The sequence below is a fragment of the Bos indicus genome, chromosome 12 (genome assembly GCF_029378745.1).
Source record: "Bos indicus isolate NIAB-ARS_2022 breed Sahiwal x Tharparkar chromosome 12, NIAB-ARS_B.indTharparkar_mat_pri_1.0, whole genome shotgun sequence".
Classification (NCBI taxonomy): Eukaryota; Metazoa; Chordata; class Mammalia; order Artiodactyla; family Bovidae; genus Bos; species Bos indicus.
The window spans coordinates 22,261,460-22,286,300 of NC_091771.1; the positions used below are offsets into that span (position 1 = coordinate 22,261,460).

At 43.6% G+C, this 24,841-nt stretch overlaps 1 long non-coding RNA gene across 2 annotated transcripts in view; it reads right to left on the minus strand.

Moving 5' to 3' along the window:
• Window positions 1–24,841, minus strand: part of LOC139186191 (uncharacterized) — a 55,947-nt gene that overhangs the window by 13,566 nt on the left and 17,540 nt on the right. The window contains exon 3 of one of the 2 annotated variants that reach the window (XR_011569726.1): window positions 6,851–7,221. The exons of the other annotated variant lie outside the window; for it this stretch is intronic. This is a non-coding gene — a long non-coding RNA (uncharacterized lncRNA). Of the gene's footprint in view, window positions 1–6,850; window positions 7,222–24,841 lie in introns of those variants that run through there. 2 annotated transcript variants of the gene reach the window in all.

Sequence of the window (24,841 nt, forward strand, 5' to 3'; positions counted from 1 at the left end):
TTGCTGTCTTGCAGCCCAACCAGAGGTCAAAGAATAATGCAAGAAACCCCATTTCCCTCAGATTATCCTGGAATCACTTTCCCTTGGAGCTGGAAGAGGACCTAGGCCACCTCCCATCCCTGAATCACTGAGAACCCTGGAGTCCCAGAGCAAAGGGTAGATTCCAAGTGGAACAAAAAGGTCCCCTTGAGCAAATGCAGCCAGAACCATCACAGCTTTCCAGGGGCATGAGGAGATGCAGGGCATGTAATCTGTAAGTGTTTTTGTTTGTTTTAACCTGAAATCCTCCATACTTTCTTGTTGGAGAGCATGTCCTGGAAGAACAGCTTGCTAAGTTCTGGTCCATGTTGAAGGGGCATTGTGAGCATTTTGGTGGAACTGCAGTAGCCAGTAAGTGACATGACCTCTTGGCCATGCTCTCTGCTCCCCATCAGTTTCTCTACCACCCAGCACAGGTGGGACCAGTGGATGTGTAACCTTGAGTTGAGAGGAACCATGACCTGTGGTAGCCTGGTCACATATACAGAGACTGGGGTTATTGTAAGAAATGAGGAGTAATTCAGGAGAAGTTTTCTGTTAAGAAACCACAAAGGGATTTTTCTACCTGGATATTAGAGCTGGAGACAAGTTAACTCTTAGAACATTGACACTTAGAAGTCATGGACCTGGTGCTTTGCCATTGTAGGGACTTGGCCAGCTCTTGGATTTCTGCTTCTCTCTATACGTAAGCTTTATCTTTTTCTCCCCCTACTTTTGACCTAATGTAACCCCTCCATATTGTATCTTTGGGGCTTCCCTGGTGGCTCAGTGTTGAAGAATCCACCTGCCAAGCAGGAGTGTAAGTTCAATCCCTGGGTGGGGAAGATTCCCTGGAGAAGAAAATCACAACCACTCCAGTATTGTTGCCTTGCAAATCCCATGGACAGAGAAGACTGGTGGGCTACAGTCCATGGGGTCACAAAGAGTCAGACATGACTTAGCGACTGAACAACAACAACATTATTATCTTCTACTTAATCATGTTTCTACTTCCTCACAATTTGGCTTGCTCTTGACTTCAGCTGGCTCAAGGCTATTCATGGTCTTACCCACTGCATCTCAGCCCCTGTGGCAAACAGCCTGAGAATAGGCATTATTTTCCAATTCAACAACCTATGAGTGAGGATCTAATTTGCCCAGCAGATGCCTGTTTTGAGTGCAGATTTTTTTTAGAGAAACATTACTTTTTTAAAAAGATTATTTTTAATGTGGACTGTTTTAAAAATCTTTATTGAATTTTTTTTACAATATTGCTTTTGTTTTAAGTTTTGGCTTTTTGGCCTTCAGGAATGTGGGATTGTAGCTCCTCTGATCAGGGATTGAACCTGCACCCAATGTGTTGAAAGGCAAAGTCTTAACCACTGAGCCATCAAGGAAGTCCCCTGCAACTCTCTCTTAATTTTGTGTCTCCCCCATCAAACTGTGTCTTATTCATCTTAGCATCCCCAGTGCCCAGCCCAGTGCTGGAACCAATGCCAAGTACTAAATTTGGGGGCAAAGCAAATTATCAGTTCAGTTCAGTCATTCAGTTGTGTCCAACTCTTTGTGACCCCATGGACTCCAGCACGCCAGGCTTCCCTATCCATCACCAATTCCCAGAGTTTGCTCAGACTCATGTCAATCGAGTCAGTAATGCCATCCAACCATCTCATCTTCTGTTGTCCCCTTCTCCTCCTACCTTCAATCTTTCCCAGTAGCAGGGTCTTTTACAATGAGTCAGTTCTTCATAACAGGTGGCCAAAGTATTAGAGTTTCAGCTTCAGCATCAGTCTTTCCAATGAAAATTCAGGACTGATTTCCTTTAGGATGGACTGGTTGGATCTCCTTGCAGTCCAAGGGACTCTCAAGAGTCTTCTCCCCACAGTTCAGAAGCATCAATTCTTTGGCACTCAGCTTTCTTTATAGTCCAACTCTCACATCCATACATGACCACTGGAAAAACCATAGCTTTGATGAGTTGGACCTTTGTTGACAAAGGAATGTCTCTGCTTTTGAATATGCTGTCTAGGTTGGTCATAGCATTTCTTCCAAGGAACAAGCACCTTTTAATTTCATGGCTGCAGTCACCATCTGCAGTGATTTTGGAGCCCCCCAAAATAAAGTCTGTCACTATTTCCACCATTTCCCCATCTATTTGCCATGAAGTGATGGGACCGGATGCCATGATCTTAGTTTTCTGAATGTTGAGTTTTAAGCCAACTTTTTCACTCTCCTCTTTCACTTTCATAAGAGGCTCTTTAGTTCTTCTTCACTTTCTGCCATAAGGGTGGTGTCATCTGCGTATCTGAGGTTATTGATATTTCTCCTGGCCATCTATAATATATGAAGCAAATTATATACAAATGCAAAAATGGTGGAGAAAGGAAGAGGGAGGCTTGGAAACCTAAGCAGGCATGAAATATAAGATCCAGGGGTCATGGTGAAACATGAGCACTGCTGAATATCTCCATTAATGTTGATTTAGAATATGATGCATAGGATTCAATACAATTTCTTGTAGTGTTCTCAGCATTGGCTAAATCTTTATTTTACCTAGTCTGTTTCTACATTTTTTAATCAAAGAAGAAGAAAGGAAAAGCAGAAGATGCTAGAGAAGATTGGAGTATGCAAGGTGAAAAGAAAGAACAGAAGGGATGTAAAATAATAGTTGGATTCTTTAGTTTGGGAATCAAAAAATCAGGCTAAGGATTGATTTTTTCAATGCAGCCTCAGAATCCAAGGCAACAGATGTGTGGACTCTCCTTTTATTCCAATGTCACAATTAAAATCAGAAAGAAAAATGGGGAAGCAAAAATTGTTGGCAGGTTGATTGCCAAGCAACTGATCGAATTGCAAGGGTCCAAGTCAATTCACTCTTCTTAACAACAAAATAATTGGACTGTGTCTGAACTATGTGAAATTATCTCCATTTTAAAGATACTAAATGGATTTGATTATTCAATAATCAGTGCACTGCTCAGCATTAGCAAGTTATAGCAGCCAAAATAGCTGATTTGACTCCAAAAATGTCAACTTGGCAGCACCCTGTAAACACTCTTAGGCTTTGTAGGAGAATGGGCTCCCGAGCCAGAACTTGAGCTACCACTTTACCCAGAGAGACAGTGGGTATGAAAGTCACTTGGCTTCCTCTGGGAAAATGGGAAGTTGCTTGCTCTTACCCCCCTCACTGAACTGTAGAAGACTCATCCAGTCATTCAAAAATATGCTTCAGTGCAGTTCTGACATCAACCATCCAGGGTTACCACAGACTCCATAGGGAGAGGACACTGTCCTCCTAAGACTCCTTTCCCTTCCAATACCAGCTCCATGTTCCAGGGTCCCCAGGCCACTTCTGAACAACTGGCTACTGATTTTGGGGTTCTCATGACCCTCTCAGATTTGATAATTTAGTAGAACAACTCACAGACCTCAGGAAAGCTCTCTCCTTATACATTTACTGAGTATGAAAATCTGGACCAGCCATAAGACACCTATAGGGTAAGACCTGGGAGGATCCCAAATGCTGAGCTCCTGAGTCTTCTCCATGTCTTCTCTGTATAGAATCAGGATGTATCCTGGTACATTGATACATTCACCAACCATTTGGGCCTCAGAGTCCATAGTTTTTATTGGGATTTCATTATGTAGCCACAATTGACCGTATCATCAGCCAGTTGTCTGAATTCTATCTTCAGCCTCCCTCCTCTCCTCGGAAGTCAGGAATTTGGGTTGATATCATATGGCTCAAAGCTCCAACCTCAAGTTACATGGTTGACATTTCTGGCATGGCCAGCGTCCCCCTTGAGGTCACCTAGTGGCCCACATGAGTCACCCCAGCAGCACCAACTCAGGTGTGGTCCCCCACTATCTTCTGGTGAGACAGGAGACTCCCAAACTTCTGTGACTGCTGCCACTGCCCGCAGAGAGAAGAATAAAGTTTGGGTGGTATTTCTGCTTCGTAACCTGTGTCCCAGTGTCTTGCCCTTTCACCTCCATCCTTTCGCTTCTCCTACCATACTCCCCTCAGCTCTCACATGGGGTACCCAGAGCTGCAACATGGGGAAGTATCTCTGTCCTCCTTTCTTGATCACTTCTTTCTGATTCAAATGATCTATGTCTCAGGAAAAATGGCAGTGGAATGTTCATTCCATTAATAGTCCCCCAAATAAATTGTTCTTTGGTGTATTTCCCAAGATCTGTGTTGGGCTGCTTGGTCTGTGCTTACCTTCATTATCACCGTCACCACCACCACCATCGTCATCAATTACCCTCCACCGTCTACTTCTTGAAAGTCACCCAAGACAAGTGCCCTACAAATACTGATAGGAAGCAGCCTTCTGTGTTTTCACCCAGAAAGGAAACCATGCTTTGGGAAGTGAAGTAGAAAACAGACCAGTAGGCATAGCAGGCAACATGCCTGAACCCCGTGGCACTGGGAGGTTGAAGGAGGAGAGAGCAGGCAGGAAGGATGTGAAACATCGGTCTTCCTGCAGACAGTTGGTGAGGCCAGGCCAGCTGTCCACCAGAACAGGCCAGAACATGGTCTCCTGGGGGACAGGTCTGCTGGGGCAATTGTTTGAAAACGGAATTATAGAGGAAGTATGACAACAAGAGGGATGACGCTGGCCCCTGCCCTCTTGTCTTCCCAGACACAGGAAAATCATGGAGCCAGGACACGGGCTGCTCTGTAGCTTGCCAAGCTCACAGGGCAGGTGGTTGCATGGGACATGCACAGCTCCTGTATTCTCTGGTGTTGGGTTGATCATCACAGAGACAGAGGGAGACCCCTTGTTCTCTTAGCTTCCAGGTCTGGGATAACATGGTACTTTGGGGCCAGTAGACTTGGGTTTGATTACTGTCTCTGGCTCTCCTGATAGCTAGCTGTGTTATGGTGGGTGTGTGGCCTGGCTTACACTGAGCCTTGTTTACCATGTGTCAGGCTGTCTTCCTCCTATTGTGTAGCGAGGGTTAGATGAGATGATAGACAGGGAAGCTGTATGATACCCAGCACATTTAGCCTGTTTCCCTTCCTCTCTCTCTTGTCCGTAGGTTCCTGGTGCCACCATCCTCTGCACAGCATCCTGTACCTGTAGATTCTGCAGAAGCTCCTGCTTCATTTCCTGCTGGAATGGAATGATTCAGGATCCCCCACTGTCCATCATCCCTGAGGGGGAGCAGTACTGAAGAAGAGCTTCTCATGTTCCCCTTGACTCACCCCTATGGACTTTGCTGGACTAAAAGAAGGTTGGCATTCATGCACTGTAATTTCATTGACACCAAAAAAAGCCTTTCCTTCACTCCCCTCACTTCCCCCAAACCCCAAGAAAACAAAAACAAACCCTCCCCTTTGTGTTAACCTGCTGATATACAACTCTTGGGGTTTTGTTCTTTTAAATCATCTAAATGCAAATTTTCTTAGAAGTCATGATATTTAGAGCCTGAAATTTGTCTGTCTGAACAAATAAAAGAGTCTCAATCTCCCCTCTGAGGTCCCTGTGTGAGGGAGGGCCTTATATAATTGCTGAGGAGAAAAAGCAGCCCAGACTCTACTTAACCTACTTCTACAGTTTTGTTTTGAGCCCTTTTCGAGAGAGAGTGCAAGACCAGTTTCTCATCAAACCCACAAAACTCATATTCTCAGACTTGGAGTTTTTTCTGTCCCCACCCCTACCTCACCCCACTTCCTCCCCACCTCTGTACTCCACCGTGGCAGGAAGGAAAGATGGGACCTTTGCTGAGGGCTCAGGAGTGTGGTCTCAGAACCAGGGGGCCTGCCTTTCCATCTAAGCGCTGACCCTCTCCAGCCATGTGACCTTGGACAAGACACATACTCTGTCTGGGCCTCAGTTTCCTCATTTATATATTTTGGGAACAAAAATAGTTCTTATTTCATAGGATTCGTTAAAGGTTTAAGAATTAGTGCATACAAAACGCTTAGAACTGTACTCAGAACCTAGAAAGCATCATCCACGTAGTCAGATAACAGAGAGGAAAGCCCTGGTGTTGGCATCAAGCCACCAGGGTCCGTACCCTGGTGCTGCTGCTTATGACTGTGACCTTCAGCTAGAAACCCAAACCTCTCCGTCTCAGTTTGCTCCTTTGTAAAAGCAGAATGTGTGCTAAGTCGCTACAGTTGTGTCTGACTCTGTGCAGCTCTATGGCTTGTAGCCCACCAGACTCCTCCGTCCATGGGATTTTCCAGGCAAGAATACTGGAGTAGCTTGCCATTTGCTTCTCCAGGGGATCTTTCCAACCCAGTAGACGAACCTGTGTCTCTTATGCCTCCTGCATTGGCAGGCAGGTCCTTTACCACTAGCGCCATCTAGGAAGCCCGTAAAGGAGGATAATAGTAACCGTATCAGGGGATTGTTGAGAAGTTTAAATGAGTTAATATTACAAAGCTTTTCAATCAAACACACCAGGCACCAGTGAGCACTCAGTGTAATTATTATTTTACTCTATAGCATGTTGACATTGTACAAGGTGGTCACCTGTCAAAGAGGCAATGGGGTGATGTGATACCTGTGATATTGTTTCATAATGAGATAATATGAAATGTGGTCCAGAAAATAGCCACTTCTATTTATCACTTCACACACAAATAGTTGTTTTCAAAAGCTATTAATACAGTTTCAGTCACTAGCTCCTGATCTAAGACCTCTCCCTAGAGATTCCTCCAACTTGAGTCCCATACCCCCGACTTCTCCACCCATGCGAAGTCCTTTTTACCCAGCTCACTGCCTCCCGCCTCCTGCCTGAGTCTGTGTGTTAGCCATAATTGCTTCACAAAGTTATATGACTCAAAAAACAGAACAGCATATTGAATGGGAAATTAAACAACACATAAGTTGGTTTCATCACATCTTGCAAGGGTCCTGGAGTTTTCCACATGATTTGATTCCAGCTCAAAAATTGCATTAGGGCTTTGGTAAAGGCTGCTAAAATTTACCTGTCTTGTTGTTTGGAGGAGTGGTTTTCTGATGATCTCAGAGTCATGAGTTGTCTGTTAGCTCCTCCCCTAATAGTGCTACTAAAAGTGCACAAGTATCATAAGTCTTGGGAATTGGTTTATCCAGTGGCCACAGGGCATCACACAGATTTTGGAGAACTGGGGTATCTAGAGGAGGGAGGGTCTGGATGTTCCTGCTGGCGTTCTCAGTGTAGCACTGGATGGTGTAGATGGGCTGCTTCAAAACTACAGAGCTGCAGAGAGAGAAGCAGACCAGTCATATGTCGTTGAGAAAGGATTGGACGGATATGGTGAGAGGCTATGGGCTTCCCAGGTGAAATTAAAAGATGTAGAAGTAAAGGCCCCGTGCTGTAAGCAAAGGAGAGAAATAGGGAGAAGAAGGTAGGTTGCAGTATCACTCAGAGCTGGAGCTTTGCCATGCAGACCCAGTCAATGTCCAGAAATGCAAGGCAACTGCAGATGCTGGTGAAATGATAGTTTCAAGGAACAAGCCTGAAAACAGGCTCAGGAAGCTAACAATACTCCTTCTGTCTCCTTGTTTACCCCAAGGAAGCTCAAGGGAAAGAAATTACCATGGAAGAAATTATGCCTGTCTTGTAATCATTATTATTTAACAGATGAGATCCCCTTTCCATTTAAGCTCCAATTCATAATTATGAAAAACAATGTATTTAACTTCAGATGTCACCTTGTCCTTGTCTTGGTGTTATGCATAAGTTCAAAGTTTTGGGAACTCCAGAATTTTTAGGTGACCACCTAGCCCCCACCATACCAATCAGGCATTCCCCCAGGGACCTGGGTGGGGGAGGGGCAGCATGGTATTTTATCAAAGGGAGGAGGGGACATTTACCCAGACCTGCTGAGGGGTGGTCACCCAGGTCTCCATAGACATGACAGAAGAAAGGCCAGGAAGTCCCTTAAGAAGCAAGCATTGTAACGTGTGGTGGAGAATATGACCCCACTTACCATCAACCTCCGCCCCCCTCAAAAAAAAATTAAGAGTAGGCAAGAGAAAGAGATTTTTTTTAGCCATATCCCATGGTACTGGGGACCTCAGTTTCCTAACCAGAGATCAAATCCATGCCTCCTGCATTGGGAGCATAGATTCTTAACCATTGGACCTCCAGGGAAGTCCTCAAGAGATTATTTTTTTAAAGAAATAGGTTGGGCTGTGGTCTAATAGGAGTCAATTGATTGGATGAAAAATTAAGAACATAGCGAATGAGGTTGTGGTGCTACAACCTCACTGGATTTAATCTTCACCGAACCTTCACTGAATTGCAAAAATCATTTTTTCTGGCTGTTGGTGGTGGTGGCAACGCAAGTGGGAATTGTTCTCTTGCCCTGGTTTGGGGCACCCCTTCCGTATAACTGATGGAAGAAGAGCTCCAGCCTGGCGGTGACACTGCCATTTCTTGGGAGGCCAAGATGCTCCAAGAACTTGCCCTCTGATTCACCTCGAGAATGTTCTGGAAAGGCCTCTCCTATTTGTCTGCTACGAGATAGAAGCTCCTTGAGATGGTTTGTCCATTTATGAACCACAGAAACATGCATGTAGCTCAAGTGTCATCCTCACTTTGAACAGAAATGAATTAGAACTCATACAAATATATTGTGAAAAATAAAAATGGTATGTGTACAGTACATTATGGCTCATAAGGTAATTCCTCTCGTTACCATATTTAATCATCTCAAAAATTCTTTGTAGTCAGTTGGTATTCTGAGTTAAAAACAACTCCTTAGCTTGATAAGTTATTTAGCTTGAAAATATAATTTTTTATCATATTAATTTGATTGAACTTTTCTTTTGCTTTCCTCAGTATTTCTGAGACATTTTCATTTCACTCTCCTCCTCCTAAAACCTTCAATAGATTTCTAGAATTAAATAAAATCTCTCATACAATGCCTGCCATGCTTAGATTCAAATCATTCTTCCAACTGTATTTCCTCATCTCATGTCCTTTGAAGTACAATTCTGTGCTCTCTCTCTTCTTCCTCTTCCAGTCCCATTCTTGTCTTCTCTTCTCCTGGCTTCTCTGCTTTTAACAAGGCTTGATTCTAAACTCTGACCACTTGTTAAAGGCTTTGCTTAGACACCACCTTCTTAAAAAGATCATTCTTGCCATCATATTCACATTTGGCTGTGATCCCTTCGATCTCAAGGTTCCCAACATAAGTAAAATCCTTGTTTCAAAAACTATGTCAGAATGGTGTCGAAAGTATTTAGGGAAATATCTTAGTAGGTTATAACTTCTTGAAAGCTGTGGCTTTCTTCTTTTTAGTTCAAAACCTAGATCAAGTATTAGTTCCACCATGAAATTCTTTTCTACAGGCACTTCATCATTCCCTTCTGTCTCCACCACATCCTTTTTAAACGTTAGTAACATCTTATGGAAAAACTCAGAGCTTACTTTTTGGCCAATATAATACTCCAAGCAGATGTGCTTATCACATTGTATCGAAATGGCTGGTTTTGATGTTTATCTTCCCTAATAAGTTGTAAGCAATGCAGAAGAGCAGCCACAGCGCCTGGGTCTAAATCCCCAATCTGGTATTTAACAGCAGTGTGACTCTGGGCAAGTCACTTAACCTCTCTGTGCTTTGGTTTTCTTATCTCTAAAATAAAGATAACAATAGTACCTACCTCACAGAGTTGCAAGGATTAAATGAATTAGCCCAGTTAAATGCTGATCAGGAGAGAGTAAGCAACTTAATGTACTTTATTGTTCTTTGTATTATTATTGACAAGGACAATGCTTAAATAGGCATAGGGCAGGTGTTTGTTGAATAAAAAAGTGACTACATGAGGGAAAGTGTATACAATGGTTCTTTCTCACAGATTCTAAAGTCATAGACTGCCTCACAGCAATTAATATGAGGCTTAAAATAGGTGATCAATAAATACTTGGGAGCATGCTTTATAATATTAATCCAGTGGCTGGCAGGTTGAGAAAGAAAGGAACTAAATTACACAATGCATTAGGCTCATATAAAATACATGGTCACACAGGATTTTACATTAAGGTTGTGAAATACATTGCCCTTTTGTTTTAAAGCTCCCAGCTGGGAAGATTATTTAATTTGCATGGTGGGTATTAACCAACTTTGGGCTTCCCTGGTGGCTCAGTTGTAAAGAATCCACCTGCCAATGCAGGAGGTGTGGATTAGATCCCTAGTCGGGAAGATCCCCTGGAGAAGGAAATGGCAACCCACTCCAATGTTCTTGCCTGGGAAATCCCACGGACAGAGGAGCCTGATGGGCTACAGTGCTTTGGTTTGCAAAAAAAGTTGGATATGAGTTAGGGACTAAACAACAACAACAACAAGCTCTCTCATAACATGGGGGAAATTCACAAGGTAGATATCAGCTTGGATCATGGGGGCAGCCAGAAACATGCAACAGGAGCTGAAGATGGACACTGAGATTCTGTGGTCCCTATGGGGTGGGTGCAGACTCCAGATTTGCCACTGGAGACAAGTGTAGGGAATCTTATTACTGATCTGGTCCATCTGTCCTCAGCAACCTGGAGGAAGTCTCCTGCCACACTGAGGATTTGGTAGAAAGACTGAATCAATGAATTTTTTTTTTTTTTTGGAGGATTTCAAGAAAGCAGATTAGGGAAAAAAGCTCTTTCAGCCGATTAATCAGGCAGGTATGGGGCTATTTCACAGTCCAGCAAACACGCATGCGCAGGTCAACGACCACGCTGCAAAAAACCAGGGGACCTGTTTTTTCAGGTAGAAATGCTTACACTGGTTGCTTCCCCTCCCTCCCGGGTTTGTCACTCAACTTTCCTAATTCTGCACTGGAGGGTTTTTTTTTTTTTTTTTTCCCGCCCTCCTCTCGGCTTTTTAAAGTAACATCGGTGGAGCAGCTAATGAGGCGGTGGAAACCAAGCTGGTCGGTTCTAGGTTGCTAATGACTCCATTCCCGGGAGCCTAATCAAAGATTTGTACATTTAATTGCTGTCAAGTCAGCTCCAACCACCTGCCATTTCTGCAGCACCTGAGCTCGTGGCTCGGTAGCCCCTGATTCTAAATGAATCCATTACCATTTCTAGAGGCCAGAAAGCCAGGCTGCTGGGCAACCCTGAAGGAAGTTTATCTGGGATGGCAGGGACTACAGACACTTCGGAGAGGTGTCACTGACCTAACTGGATCCACAGTGGAGGAAATGGTGATTTACTAGAATCAATTTCTCCTGCTTCTAGCAGTGAGGGAAAGGGTGGGTGTGGTGAGGATGGGGGTGTTGTGATGCTTTTATCCTTAAGGATGACTTAATTTTCATCCCCAACACAACATCCAGGTTGTGTCCTGGATCAATATTCTCTTGGGATGCTTTTCAATTAAAATAACAACTGTTTTATTCTCTTTCCCAAATTCATGTTGTCATTCTGCTCTGGGCTTTTGTGGTGATTTGAGGAAAAAGAAAGCAGTTTACTCTGGACCTGAGTTTAACCTAATGATGAAACAGGTTACCTTATGGGGATAGAAATTAGTTAGAAAAGAAAATTTTGTTTAGCCATTGTTCTAATTGCAATAAGAATTCTTTAAACTCATGGCCTACATACACTCTGACTTTCACCAAGAACTTGATTGGCTGCGCCTACCAGTAGGTAGTGAGAAGGAGCCACTGAGCCTGAGAACTTATGTATGAAAAGAAGGGCTTATTTTCTTTACCTTCCCATCACAGGCAGACATATCATGTACAAAGGAAGAAGACATAACAGGCCGACCAGGGTTGGACAGGTACAGTGTTTTGACCTATAGACAAATAGTCCCTCCCATCTGAGAATTCCCTCAGTTGGAATATGGCTAATTGCATTTGAGATTTATTGTCACTTTGGGAGAACAACCATTCAAGCCTGTTTAGGGCTGAGGGCTTTCCCAGTGTTAAAACTTAGAATTCTACACAAAGCGGGACTTGGTTCGTCCCCTCTCCCTTAAGCAGAATCTGCAGTAAGAAAGGCAAATTGTTCATTCAGATTTACAAATAAAACGAAGGTAAATACTGTCAGGCTGTAAGCGCTTTTTCCATACCCTTGCCAAAAAGAGAGGGAACTAAGGTATTTAGGTTGGTAAATATTCACTCATGAGCCCTAGCTTGTCTTCAACAAATACTTGCTCTGGGCAACTTTAGAACTGGACACACTTCTCATTATTGACTGAGAGGAAGGAGGTTTTCTTTTTTATTTCTTCAGGAAAGAAATTTGGTAAACTTGACCTGATTAAAAAAATAATAATAAATTAGGAGACCAAAATACCTCCATCATTTCACTGCAGCCTAGAGCTTCTCCTTGATCTTGACTTGAATTTCTAGCTTAGCCTTTGATGGGCAGCCAGTTGATGCGGTAAATACATTGTCATGACTAGCTCTGCCTTAAGGCTCTCTGTTAACTGTTATTTTCCCATATTTATTTGTTTTCCTCCACTTTATACTCTTGTCACCACACTCCAGACAAATGCACACTTGTTTTGATTTCCTCCTTACTGCTTAGTCTACTTATATCAGGGGACCCTGGAAAGTGTGCAAGATAACCTGACCAGAAAGCTAAATTAATTCCAAGAGCAAACACCATAGAATCCGCCGATCAGATGGGAAAATATTCATTGTTATTCACTTACCACCCCAAATCTTTCCCCAGAGTGCTTGAAATCACAGACAGGAGGTACCTTTGCTCTTGATTCCTTTGAAATTTGAAGATAGAACCAAAAAAATAATTGCTATCAATCTGACAGGACTGGGGAGGGCAAATATGTATATATGCATGTGTATATACTTTCATGGAAAAATTAAATTGGCAGCCTTCTTGATGGAAAATTCCATGCCCTTTGGGTTGAGAATCTTGCAGGAGCAAACATAGCCTGAATACAGGACTCCTGGTTCTGTTACCTTCTGCTTATCTTGCAAGGCTATCTTGGAATATCCAGGAATATCTTTTCTCCAGGAATACCCTTCCTTCCCTGGCTAGAGCCTCTTCCACCCTGGGCTGCTCTGATCACCCCTTCCTCCATGGGGCAGTTATTTTGCATCTCTGCTTTAGCCCTTATTACATAGACTTAGGGTCATTTGTGTATGTGCTTGTCTCCCAATTTGGCTGCAAACCTGTTGAGGTCAGGATCCAGCAGATATTCCTAGTGGGTGCCTTGTGATGGCCCCACCAGTGGGTGCTCAGTAAATGTTTGTTGATCAAATGCCTGGCTTTTATACTTGAAACAGTTTTGGTGATGCTAGGCACAGCACTTGGCTGATCATTTCTGCAGAATTTAGCAGTGTAAATAGGATTGGGGCCAAGTCAAGAGATTCTTAGCATTCTGCCCTTGTAACCTACAATCTGGGCCCCAATATCCTTAAAGGTTAAATTGGCCACGGCTTGAGAGATGGGATTAAAAACTAAGGTTGAGAAGCTTTATTTTCTTTATTTCACTTACAGTTAGTGCACTTGCTTTTCATTCCTGATGGTCCCATAAAGCCTCTGTGTGTCCGTTGCTCAGTCGTGTCTGATTCTCTGCGACCCCATGGCCTGTAGCCCGCCAGGCTCCTCTGTCCATGGGATTCTCCAGGCAAAAGTACTAGAGTGGGTGGCCATTTCCTTCTCCACCCATAAAGCCTAGAGCTATGGAAATTAAAATGATCAGGAAGCCTGTCGTTCTCACCACTTTCTTTCTCCCTCCCTCTTTTGCAAACAAGTGGGAAGGCTGCCTTCTGCTTTGCTATGAGAGAGACAGACTGATTCTGTCCTAGAGAAGCATTTATTATCACCCTGCAAGTCCTGCCAGGAATAATAATCAAGATGGTACCCTGTGCCCTGGGACAGAGAGGTCTCTGTTCAGTTCAGCCTAACTCTAATGTTTGCGCTTCTACATTCATCTCACCCAAGTATTATGGCACATGGTGGAAGAAATGGAGAATATTCTTCCCTGGAAACCTTGACCAAATTGCAAGTATATCTCACTTTACCCAAGAAATATGGTGCCAAAGAGCTACACTGAAAGTCACCTTTTTTTAAAGAAATCCAGTGCTTGTTTAAAAATGCATGAGAAAAAGCTTGCATTTAGTGGAGGTGTTTATGAATACTTCCGGAGTTACATCTCTGCTAATGGAATACCGATTCATAATTTCTCTTCTGTGAAAATCCTCATTTTTCACAACATGAGTTTGCTCCAAGTGGGATGTGTAGGAACGGTTGAAGGTTGGTGCTGTGTGATTATTAACAATGATTAATAGGTCAGCATCCTTTAAGGTTCTTGGGCTTTTGGGCTCGAGTTTCCCCTCTGTTCTGCTGCCTCTCCAGGGTCCTGTCCCCCAGCCTCACCCTGATAACAAGGGAAAAAAACAAAAAAGAAGAGGCGAGAGCCTTTTCTCCATTTCCCTCTGAAAGCATGGGCTTGTTGGCAGAGAGTAAGGGGAACAGTTGAGAGTGAAAAAAGAGAAATGGGAGAAAACATCACCCCCAGAATGTAGGGAAGCACCAGGGTGGAATTAAGCCCCCTGAACCTGAGGAGGGGATCCAGTGCGACTTGGAACAGAGAACACACTTCCCTAGCCCCATCCCATTCCTGGGTTCCCACTACATCACTAACCCCACGGTCAATGTTTCTGGGCCTCCATTTCCCACATGGGCACTGGGTGGAACCCTGGAAGGGCTTCAATCAAGAGCATGGTATGAGTGTGCCATATGTTTGGTATGACTATTGCAGAACCTCACGGGATTTGCTTGTTCAATTAGGCGACGTGCCAGAAAGAGAGGAGAGAATCTAGTCAGGAGATTTAGCTTATCAGCTGCCACTGCAAGAATTTTCCCTGCTACAAATTTCCTAACATTCTGACCCTTCTGAAAATTTCCAAATCTGTTCGTAAGCCAACCCAAACCATGATATGGTCTATATCACTTGTGCAGTATAGACAGCAGCCGGATCTATGTTACCAGGAGGGTATATGGAAGCTGTGATGTATTTCCTGTTCTTTCCTGTGGGAGAGTCTAGTGTTTCCAGATATAGAAACAGAACTCCCGAGACCCAAATTCCTCTGTAGGTGCCCAACTGCCCTGCGCCTCCACTAGGTCACCCTTGGGAAGTTTGTAGTAATAAATCTCTAAAACATCCTTGGGAGATTTGTAAAGACTCCTGGACACCTGGCTGACAAAGGAAAGGCCAGAAAGTTCACCTCAAAACTGCAAATATCCAAGTGTTTTCAAACATGTAATCAAAATACCAGAATGCTATCCTGAATACCAAAATGCCATAATACCATCATGCCTACATAATTGTAAATTAGATGCTTGGTTTCATGGAGCCGTAGGTCAGTATTTTAGACAAAATCCTGACATTTGCTTTATGTCTCTTTTTTGGAAATTCACCCTCATCTTTAACTATACAGTGAGAAAAAAGCTTTGATCTGTCTCCACCAGTTTTGCTTTTTATTTTGATGATGGACTCACCTCAAAGATGTAAGAGCTTGAGTAGCATTTAAACCTCCATCATCACCACCGCCAACCCACCAGGCAACAAACAAATAAGCATGAAGTCAGAAGCTCTATGGCCCAGCTCTACCATTCACTGTCCTGCTGGGATCTGGCTCAGTCATATCCCCCCAGCCCTAGCTTATTCATCTGTACAACTGGAATGATGACCCCTGTCTCAGAAACTTCTTAGAAGATTCAGTAAGATGCTGGGTTGGAAGCTCTTGGAAGTTGCATGTATATTGCCTCATATTTTTGCCCATAGGTTGTCCAGGCACCTGCCCTTTGTCCTACAGGAGGACCAATGAAGGACGTGCACCCACACATACCAAGCTTGGCTCTTACCCTGGCCACCCCTTTGCCATCCCAAGCTACACTATCAACACTCCTAGGATCAACAAGTTTGAAATGCTGTTCCCACATGCACCCTCTGTGGTCTCTCAGAACAGCAATCAGTATGCTTTGCTGGGTCAATGCCGTCCAATCCTGACTTCATGTAGATATCAATTTATCATTCTCAATGGAACACATCTACCTGAACACTGGGATTAAGAGGAGAGTAATCTCACCTAGTCGCTTTCTTCTTTTTACAAAAAACCCTCATTTAAAATGATCTTTGGTCAAGTTTATTGAGTGTAATTTACATATACCAAAATTTACTCTTTTTAGTGTAAAGATCTATGAGTTTTTGGCAGACACATTTCTTGAATGACCACCATGATCGATCAATATGCAACAGTTCTATCACCTCCCGAAATGCCTTGTTCACCCTTTGATTGTCAATTTCTTCCCGCTTTCCAGCCCTGGCAACTATTGATTGGTTTTCTGTCCCTATAGTTTTGCCTTTTCCAGTACACGCATACTAAGTCGCTTCAGTCGTGTCCAACTCTTTGCAACCCTATGGACTGTAGCCCACCAGACTCCTCAGTCCATGGGATTCTCCAGGCAAGAATACTGGAGTAGGTTGCCATGCTCTCCTCCAGAGAATCTTCCTGACCCAGGGATCGAAGCTGTGTCTCTTATGTCTCCTGCAGTGGCAGGTAGGTTCTTTACCACTGGCGCCACCTGGACCTTTTCCAGAGTGTCATGTAAATGCAGTCATTAATTATGTAGTTTGGGGGGATATGGCTTATTTCACTGAGCATGGTGCATTTGAGATTCATCATGTTGTTACACGTATCAGTAGCTTGTTCCTTTTTAAGGCTTCATAGTAAGCAGTCCAGGACATGGTGTACTTCAATTTCTGTATCCATTCACCAGTTGAAGGACATTGAAATGTTTCTACTTCTTGGTGATTATAAATAAAGCTACAAACACTTGTGAGGTATTTTGTAGGTACCATTTAGCTTTAAGAAATGTATTTGAGTTGAGTTCCAGATGAACATTCTGGGACTAAAAGACATGGGGGCCCCTTGAGGAGAGGTGAGACTATATTCCCTTCACCGGTCAGTCAGGCTCAGACCTGTAAGCTAAACATGGGTTAGTTGGAGCTGGAGGCTGTTATTGTTTTTGTTGAGGACATGTGTCAAATAGAAATTAAAATTAACTCTATTTTCCTGAGCCCCTAGGGACAAGTACAAGTACATGGTGGCAACTATGAGTTTAGGGTGCCTAAGGTTATGTAGGAGGTAAAAGAATATGTCCATGGTGCTGGCAATTCCCAGGATAGGTCATCTATGTGTACTGGATGAATTATTTTTCGAATCATGGGTAACACCTCTTTAATAGATAAAGAAGAATGTAGGGCCTGAGAGTAGGCGATTTATTAACTAACTTCTTAGGGTCATTCAGGTTGAATAAACTTTCTTTGCCTAAATTAGGGGACTTGTCTATTTCATAATGATAGACCAGATTGGTAGAGATAATCCTAACTTCCTCCAGTTTGAGAAAGAAACAGCTCTAACACATGAAGAGGGGGGTGATCTCACACCTGGGCTTGTTAGGAAGAATGTTACACCAAACAAAATAAAATTTTCTATTTCTATGTGAATTTCACTTTTTTCCTAATCACAACAAAAAATGTGATTTGTTCATGAGGTCAGGAAGCATTGGTGGAACTCCCTCAGGTAGATCAAGGGCACAGGGTTTCAGGCAAAGTAACGACGTTCCTGAAAACGTGTTGGTGTGAATTATGATGGCGTGTTCAGGGAACTCCCCGGAAGTGGCTCCTTAGGGCTGGGACTTGCAGTGGGAAGAGTGACAGGCTGAGCATGAGACACAAGGGTGGGGGTGGGGGAAGGGCATGAAGCTGCAGCCTCAGATGTCACAGGGCTTTAGTGTAGGGCTTACAGAGTGAAGTCTTGCTTCCATTTGGGTGGTGAGCCGTACAGGTTGAGTTTAGAGACAGTGATTCATTACTAGTTATTGCAATAATTCAAGAAAGAAGTGATACAATCTGGGGGACAGAGAGAAGGTACCAGACTCAAGAGGCTATTTTATCAAGACAAACCCATTTGGGTTTGGTTACCAACTGAAGGGGAAACGGAGAGACGTGTGGGGCCTGGTTTCTAAGTGGCTGATCAGTGGTTCTATTAGTTAGAATGGGAGACATAAAAGAAGGAGCTAGTTTGAAGAGGAAGAAAGACAAGACTGGCTTTAGATCGGCCATGGAAATGACTAGGAACCTACTCTGGCTTGATATAAGGAAGATCTTCCTAACCTTTTGATGTGTACAGAAACGAGTTCCCCATCACTAGGAGTATTCAAGTAGAGGCCTGCACAACCCTCTGTCAAGGTTGTAAAGAAGGTGATTCCTGCATTGGGCTAGAAGCCAGGGTAAACAGCCTTTCAAAGATCCTCCAGCTTTAAGAGTCTATGATACTATAGGAGTAGGAAAGAAAGGCTGTTTATTTCAGACACTGTGATATCTTCTGACAGATTTGAAATTCCACTGTGACGTATACCATGAAGCAAAAACAAGCAGGAAAAAGAGAGTGACAAGTGCACGCTTTTTATATGTGTATCGATAGCTGTACATTAACTTCATGCACATTTTTTATGGGAGGCTGTTTATATCCAGAACTTTAGTGGCTGTTTTAACAAGTCAACGTTCAGCATTTGACGTACTTGTCAATGTCAGGTGCTGTGATATAGCCAGTTCTATGTACTATATAGAATAGCCAGTGATATAGCCTGTGTTCAGAGGTGAACCATGGAGGAGATGAGAGAAGAAGGCTCTCAGTAAATATGTGGTTGTATATGTGTAAATAAAAAGAAAGGACCATGATTCCTAACTAAATGATTACTATTTTCCTTTTAGTGCAGTATCTGTTCTATTACCACCTAGCAGTCATTTATAAATCTTTTGCAAGGCACTGATGCTGAGGAGAGTTAAATATCAATCTAAGTATAACATCAGTATGTAAACAGATTGATGAATTGCTAGATTGCTAGGATATAAACCATATGGAACAGCAGGAACGCTCCGAGGAGCTGAGGATAATTTTAGCATTTCATAAAATCTGAGGATGAGACCAGTTGATTAAACTTGCCCATGCTATTCTGCTTTTACTCTCAAGGCTACATAGGACAATCAGCATCTTGAACAGCAAAATAAAACTTGCTAGCGTGTTTCCCCTCTAAGGATTAATGGACCCTGTGGGTGTTGGTGCTAGAACACACTGTAGGGAGAGACTGGGAGGGGTTGTCACCCTGGGGGCAGACTGCGTTATCTGTCCCCTTAAATGCCGTGCACAGACGGCTAAGGTTCCAAAGCATTTCGAGGATCTTCAGTGCAAGAAAAATGAAGAATCCATTGCTTTTCATGTGGTGGGAACAAGACTAGAAACCAGGTTTCTCCTCTCTCCATTCTGAGCCCTTTTGGGGCAATTATGCTAGCTTCACAGACTGCATTCAGCGATGGCATTGTATATTTCACAGCTTGTTGTGATCAGGAGAGATTGTCTCTCTTTCCTGGATTCTATAAGTAGATCTCTCTTCCCTTCCGATTGTGGATGTAGTCAGCCTAGGCGCGCTGGGGTGGATGGAATTAAGTTGATAGGTCCTGCGGATCCTTTAAGGAGTTAAGGAATTTCAGGGCAATTCCATGCAGTCCGAGAAAAGCTGAGAATTAAGCAATCGGGACTGAATTTAAGCCCAAGAGGCAGCCAAGGTGGAAAATGAATTGAGTCTTCACTGAACTGGAGTTTGGCAAATCTGACCGGAGCTACCCAAGAAGAGAAAGTGGAGTGTTAAGAGGTGAACCATGGAGGAGATGAGAGAAGAAGGCTCTCAGTTCAGGCTCAGAAGACTGCAGCCACTGAGCTGAGGAGGCTGTGGGTGAAGCAGATAAGGCTGCCTGCCAGGCTTTCCTGGCATGCTCACCCCGGGAGTCAGGGCAAGTGGTCTCCAAGCACATAGGCAATTGGGCTAAGCTGCAGCTCCAACCTTGCACCTTCACTTCCAGGGAGCTGCTGGCAGAACGGTGGAGTGAACAGCATCTGGATGAGGAGGGACCCCTCCTTTCCAGGAGGAGGACAGGACAGCTCAGGGGAAGGCTGGCCCTACCACTTCCTGGGGGCAGGAGAGGGCCCAGGAGGAGCTGGGCTTGGCACAGCCCCTGCACATCTGACTCCAAACCGGCCTTCTATCTCCCAAGAGAGAATGTAGGAGGAACCCTGGAACGTGCCTGGAGCCAGAGTCATCATTTTGCTGCCCTTCTAGTCCATTTTGCAGAAGTGTGCATTCTTTCCACGATGTTTAAAAAAAAAAAGAATGAGCATGCTCTACTTTAAAGTGTTACTGTAGTTTTCCTTCGGGGACAATCATAAATGCCTCATGTATTAGATGTGACCATTTATTCTAACTTCACTGGGTAGTGATTCCATACAGTCTTTCCAGAAGTTTCTAGAAAGTTCCCTTGCCAATCTTCCAACGCATTTAACTACCTAGGGCTCAGGGAGGGATCCTCCTTGCAGCATCCTGAACTCAAAGGAACTATCATTTCTAAGAAATCTTTCCAGAAGTCTCTAGAAAGTTCCCTTGCCAATCTTCCAACGCATTTAACTACCTGGGGCTCAGGGAGGAATCCTCCTCGCAGCATCCTGAACTGGACTCAAAGGAACTATCATTTCTAAGAATGAGTATATCAAACAGGGGTAGAAAAATGTACGTGCATCACCTTGAGTGGGATGTGGTAGGGCTTGGTGTGAGAACTACCATATGAGGTTTTAGTGAAATAAAAAAATTATGAATGTATAGGACAGAATAGGCTTTGAGTTCAATGGACTGATTCTCGTTCTCTAAATGGATGGGTAAGGGAGGAAGAAGAGGGAAGGAAGGGAGGGGAGGGTGAGGAGAGAGAGAAGAAACTGCAGCAACATAAGACACTATCCTGAACTTTGAGCTCTAAAACTGACTGCACTTCCCAGAGGAAGTTTGTCAGTTTCACTGACTGCCGGATATTGGTAAATTGCACGTACCATAGTTAGAAGCCATCCTGGTTTTGTCAGCTGCCCCGATAGGTGCGTGACCTTTGGCAGACGCAGTGTGTATTTGCTCCCGCTTGACTCCTGGTGGCAAGTCCACTTAGATAAAGACCTCTCAAGGCCATCTCTCCACTGATGACCTCTAGGGCACCCATGCTCTGCTTTCCTGCTTTGAGATCTTCCTTGTCAAGTCCCCCTTATCACTGGTAAAACTTGACCTCCAGCACACAAAGCGTGCCCTACACACAAAACTGGGGGCAACAGAACTTTCTGACTTTAAAGTCAATCTGGCTTTGCTTAGCTTTGAACAGAGCATTTGTATTTTGAAACTGTTTATGAGAAGTCCTCTGAGCTCTGACCTGCAAACACAGATATCAAGAAATGCTGGGGCCAGAGTGTCCACATGGCTGGGATAAGGACAACTGAGTTGAAGAATAATAAAACTTGTCACTGATTGCTTAGGGTTTTGAATTCTCCAAAGGCAGTCCTTTCTGGTCTTTGGCCTTTGGTCCAGGGGGAAAAAAAAAAAAAGAACAGAGGCTTCTGAAATAAAGTATATTAGAGTCTTCACCTGGCTGTTCGCCAACTGTGAGAACTTAAGCATTCTGCTTTGCTCAGGAAGCTAAGTTTTATCAGATGTAGTAGGAAACAACATCTATTTCACAGAATTGTTGAGAGGACTAAATGAGTAATAAATGCTTTCTAAGAGCTTCCCAAATATTTTATGTCCTCCCCCATTTTACAGATAAGAATACCAAGGTCCAAAAAGGTTAAATAACTTATCCAAGCTGGGAACACATATTTAAGAATTAAGGCCAGAGGAGGTGGTCAAGAAATTCCCATTAAAATCAGATTCAACATCATGTTACTATGATTCTATCTATCTCCCTCAGAAATTTGCCTTTGGGGCTAAAAGAACCATGGTGTTTTTTAATATTTTCACAAATTATTTTAGGTTTGATTTTCTTCTCTGAGGCATTCTTGGAAATAAAAGGGACAAAGAACCCTGTTGCATTTGTTCTGTGGTCCTTGTAATATAAAAATTATAACAGAGCTAACCCCCAGTGATGGACACAAAGTCAGGAAAGCATGAACAAATACAGTCCAATAGTGTTTTGCAAATAGTATGTGTCCAATAAGTATACGTCGATTGGGTGTTTAGAAAGATCAGTTCACTGATATTCTGGGAGAAGGCCAACAGGTCCTGGAAAAGAAAACAGACATTTCGTGTTGCTGTACGTGTCCCACCCTGGAGGAAGATAAACAAGCACAGTTATGTCCGCAGGGCTGGGGTCAGTGTGACACTAAGAACTACAAAATCGAAGCGGTTATTTTGGCAACCAGAGTCCTAGACACTCACCACGGCACCAGATGATGTTTATTCCAAGGAGAAGATTATTATAATGTATCTCTTGGATTAAGCTTTTCCTATTACAGGAACTCTGTGTCAGATTCAGCTAAAATAAACTAATGCGAATACCACCTTACCAATGGAGTTGCCTTTTCACTTTCAAAAGCCCACCTCCATCTTTACACATTGCCTTTCTGGACTTGATCCCCAGAACAACCACGCGGAATAAATAGAGCAAGTATTTTTATTTGTGATCTTTACTGGGGTGGGGCTGGGGAGCTTGTGTATCATGGGTTCATCTAGCAAGGTGACTGGTACGTGTGTGTGTTAGTCTCTCAGTTGTGCCCGGCTCTCTGTGACCCCATGGACTGTAGCCTGCCAGCCTCCTCTGCACATGGCTGGCATATAATGGGTCTTTGATGAACAATAATTAATAGCCATCACTGAGTGTTTACCATGTGGCAGACACTACTCTGAGCTTTTAACGTATGTCTTTATGCGGAGTTAGGCGTCATCGTGATGAGCATGTGAGACGGCAACTCACTCGTAGAGTGACTTTGGGCAGGTTACTGAAGCACTTTGGTCTTAGTTTCATTGCCTGGAATATGAGAATAATAACTGGGCTGACCTCATAAGGTTATTGTGAAGATCACCTGAGCTGATGCAGATGAAGCCTTCGGAGCAGGGCTGGCGTATCTGAATGCTCACTAAATACTGACTACTGTTTGTCCTTATCCCAGTCACCTCTCCAGTCATTGGTGGAACCAGCATTGGAACCCAGGTTGCCTGGCTCAACAGCCTGGGTCTCTGATCCTTATTTATTCGGAATGAGTAACCAGAGTAGTGAAGAAAGAGTCATGCAGCAAGACAGTGGCCCAAAGCCACGTTTCCCATCACTCAGGCTACAGTTCCAGCGCCAGACGGAGGCGGAGAGGTGGAGAGTGCGCAGGCGCGCTGCCAAGGAGGAGGCGGGGAGGTCCAGGCACCCTCTGGGTCCTCAGATAACCCCTCTCTCCAGGCTGCTGATGTGCTTAGGACCGCAGGTATCAGCCTTCTGCTCTTTGGTGGTAAAAGGCTGGATGCCGTAGCACGCTGAGGTGGGGAAAAGAACTGAGTGAGCTCAGAAGTGCTCGTAAGTGGCAACAGGTAACTCTCTAGTTTACAAAGCACTTTCACGTTCATTGTCTCACTGGATCATTGGCCAACCGTGTAACATAGACTATTATCTCCAGTTTTGAAGCAGCTCAAGTGCACAGACGTTTTGTGAACTTGTCCGAGTGTTAAGGTTGGCAAAGCCCAGAGCCCAGCCTTCCAAGCAGGGTCTTCTCACTCCAGATCTCATGTTCCCATCTGGACAAAATATTTGACCCATTCCACTGAAGGATCTTTGTCTTTAGCCTCATTAAAAAAAAAAAAAATTATTTCATGATCTTTCCACAGTGTTGATTTTGATCTTCTTGGGAAAGTTTCGGTTTGAACCTTTTGGAAGACAGAGAGTATGGAACAAGATGAATTCCCAGATCACATCCACAGCCATGGTCTCTGTGATTCTTTTCCAGAATTTTATGAAATAAATAAAATTATTTACTTGGAATGCCTGGTGCAGGAACTGTCACAGAAGCTGTAAAGAACCATTTATTGGGGACTGTCTAATCATGTGCTGTGATTCAAAAAAAAAAAAAAAATTATGGGAAAAGGAAAGGGGGCATAGGGAAGTTTATTTCATTAACTTTATATGTTATTGTCTTATTCTGATGATCTTTTATTTCAAAACTTCAGTCCACAGCAGTTGTCCACATAAAACAATGCTCTCTGGATCCTCTGCGATTCATCATGCTTCTTTTTCTCCTGTATCTAGAGATTGTTTTTCATTTTGAACCCAATTGCTGCTTCCTTGATTCTGTGGCAAATCGCCCTCCTCAGCCGTGTGGTATAATTACTTCCATGGCAATGGGCTGAAGTTAGAGACAGGCCATTATGTGAGGCTGCTGGCTGAGCGGAGAGACCAGAGCTAAGAGTTCCTTTTAACCCGGGTATCCTTAATAATGGCAGGACAGAGGTAGAAAATTACTGGCATGATAAATTGCTCTTTTCAATAAAGTCTTTGTTCCTATCTTTTAAAAAGCTGTGCCACACTGAGAAAATTTCTCCACATTTTTAATTGTGGATCCTTTTGTGTAAGAAAAACCTCCCAGTGAAAATGGTCTAATGCAATGTGCTGAGTTCGGCTTTGGTAAGGCTCCACAGGTCATCCTAAAGGAGTGCATGAAAGCACACACAAGCGATATTTGCTTTTACCTAAAAGTGTAAATGATCGTTTGCATCAAAAGCAATGTAGGAGACGGAGGAGTGGAGACTGGCCCCTAAACAGAACGCCTACTTTCTTACACACTTACAGGAAAGAATAGGGGTAAAGGAAGTGGGGTGTGCTGCCACCAAGCGGTGAGCCAGGTAAGACAGGTGACTACCAGGCTCCTTCACTTATCCAGAAGCCAGCCTCATCTATCCGGAAGAGAAGCACCAGTTAGGAAAAAAGCAAAGCCTCCCCCAGTGCCACAATTAGGTAACTGCTAGGAGAAGACACATTCTGAAGCTTGTGTGCTTTAATCAAAGA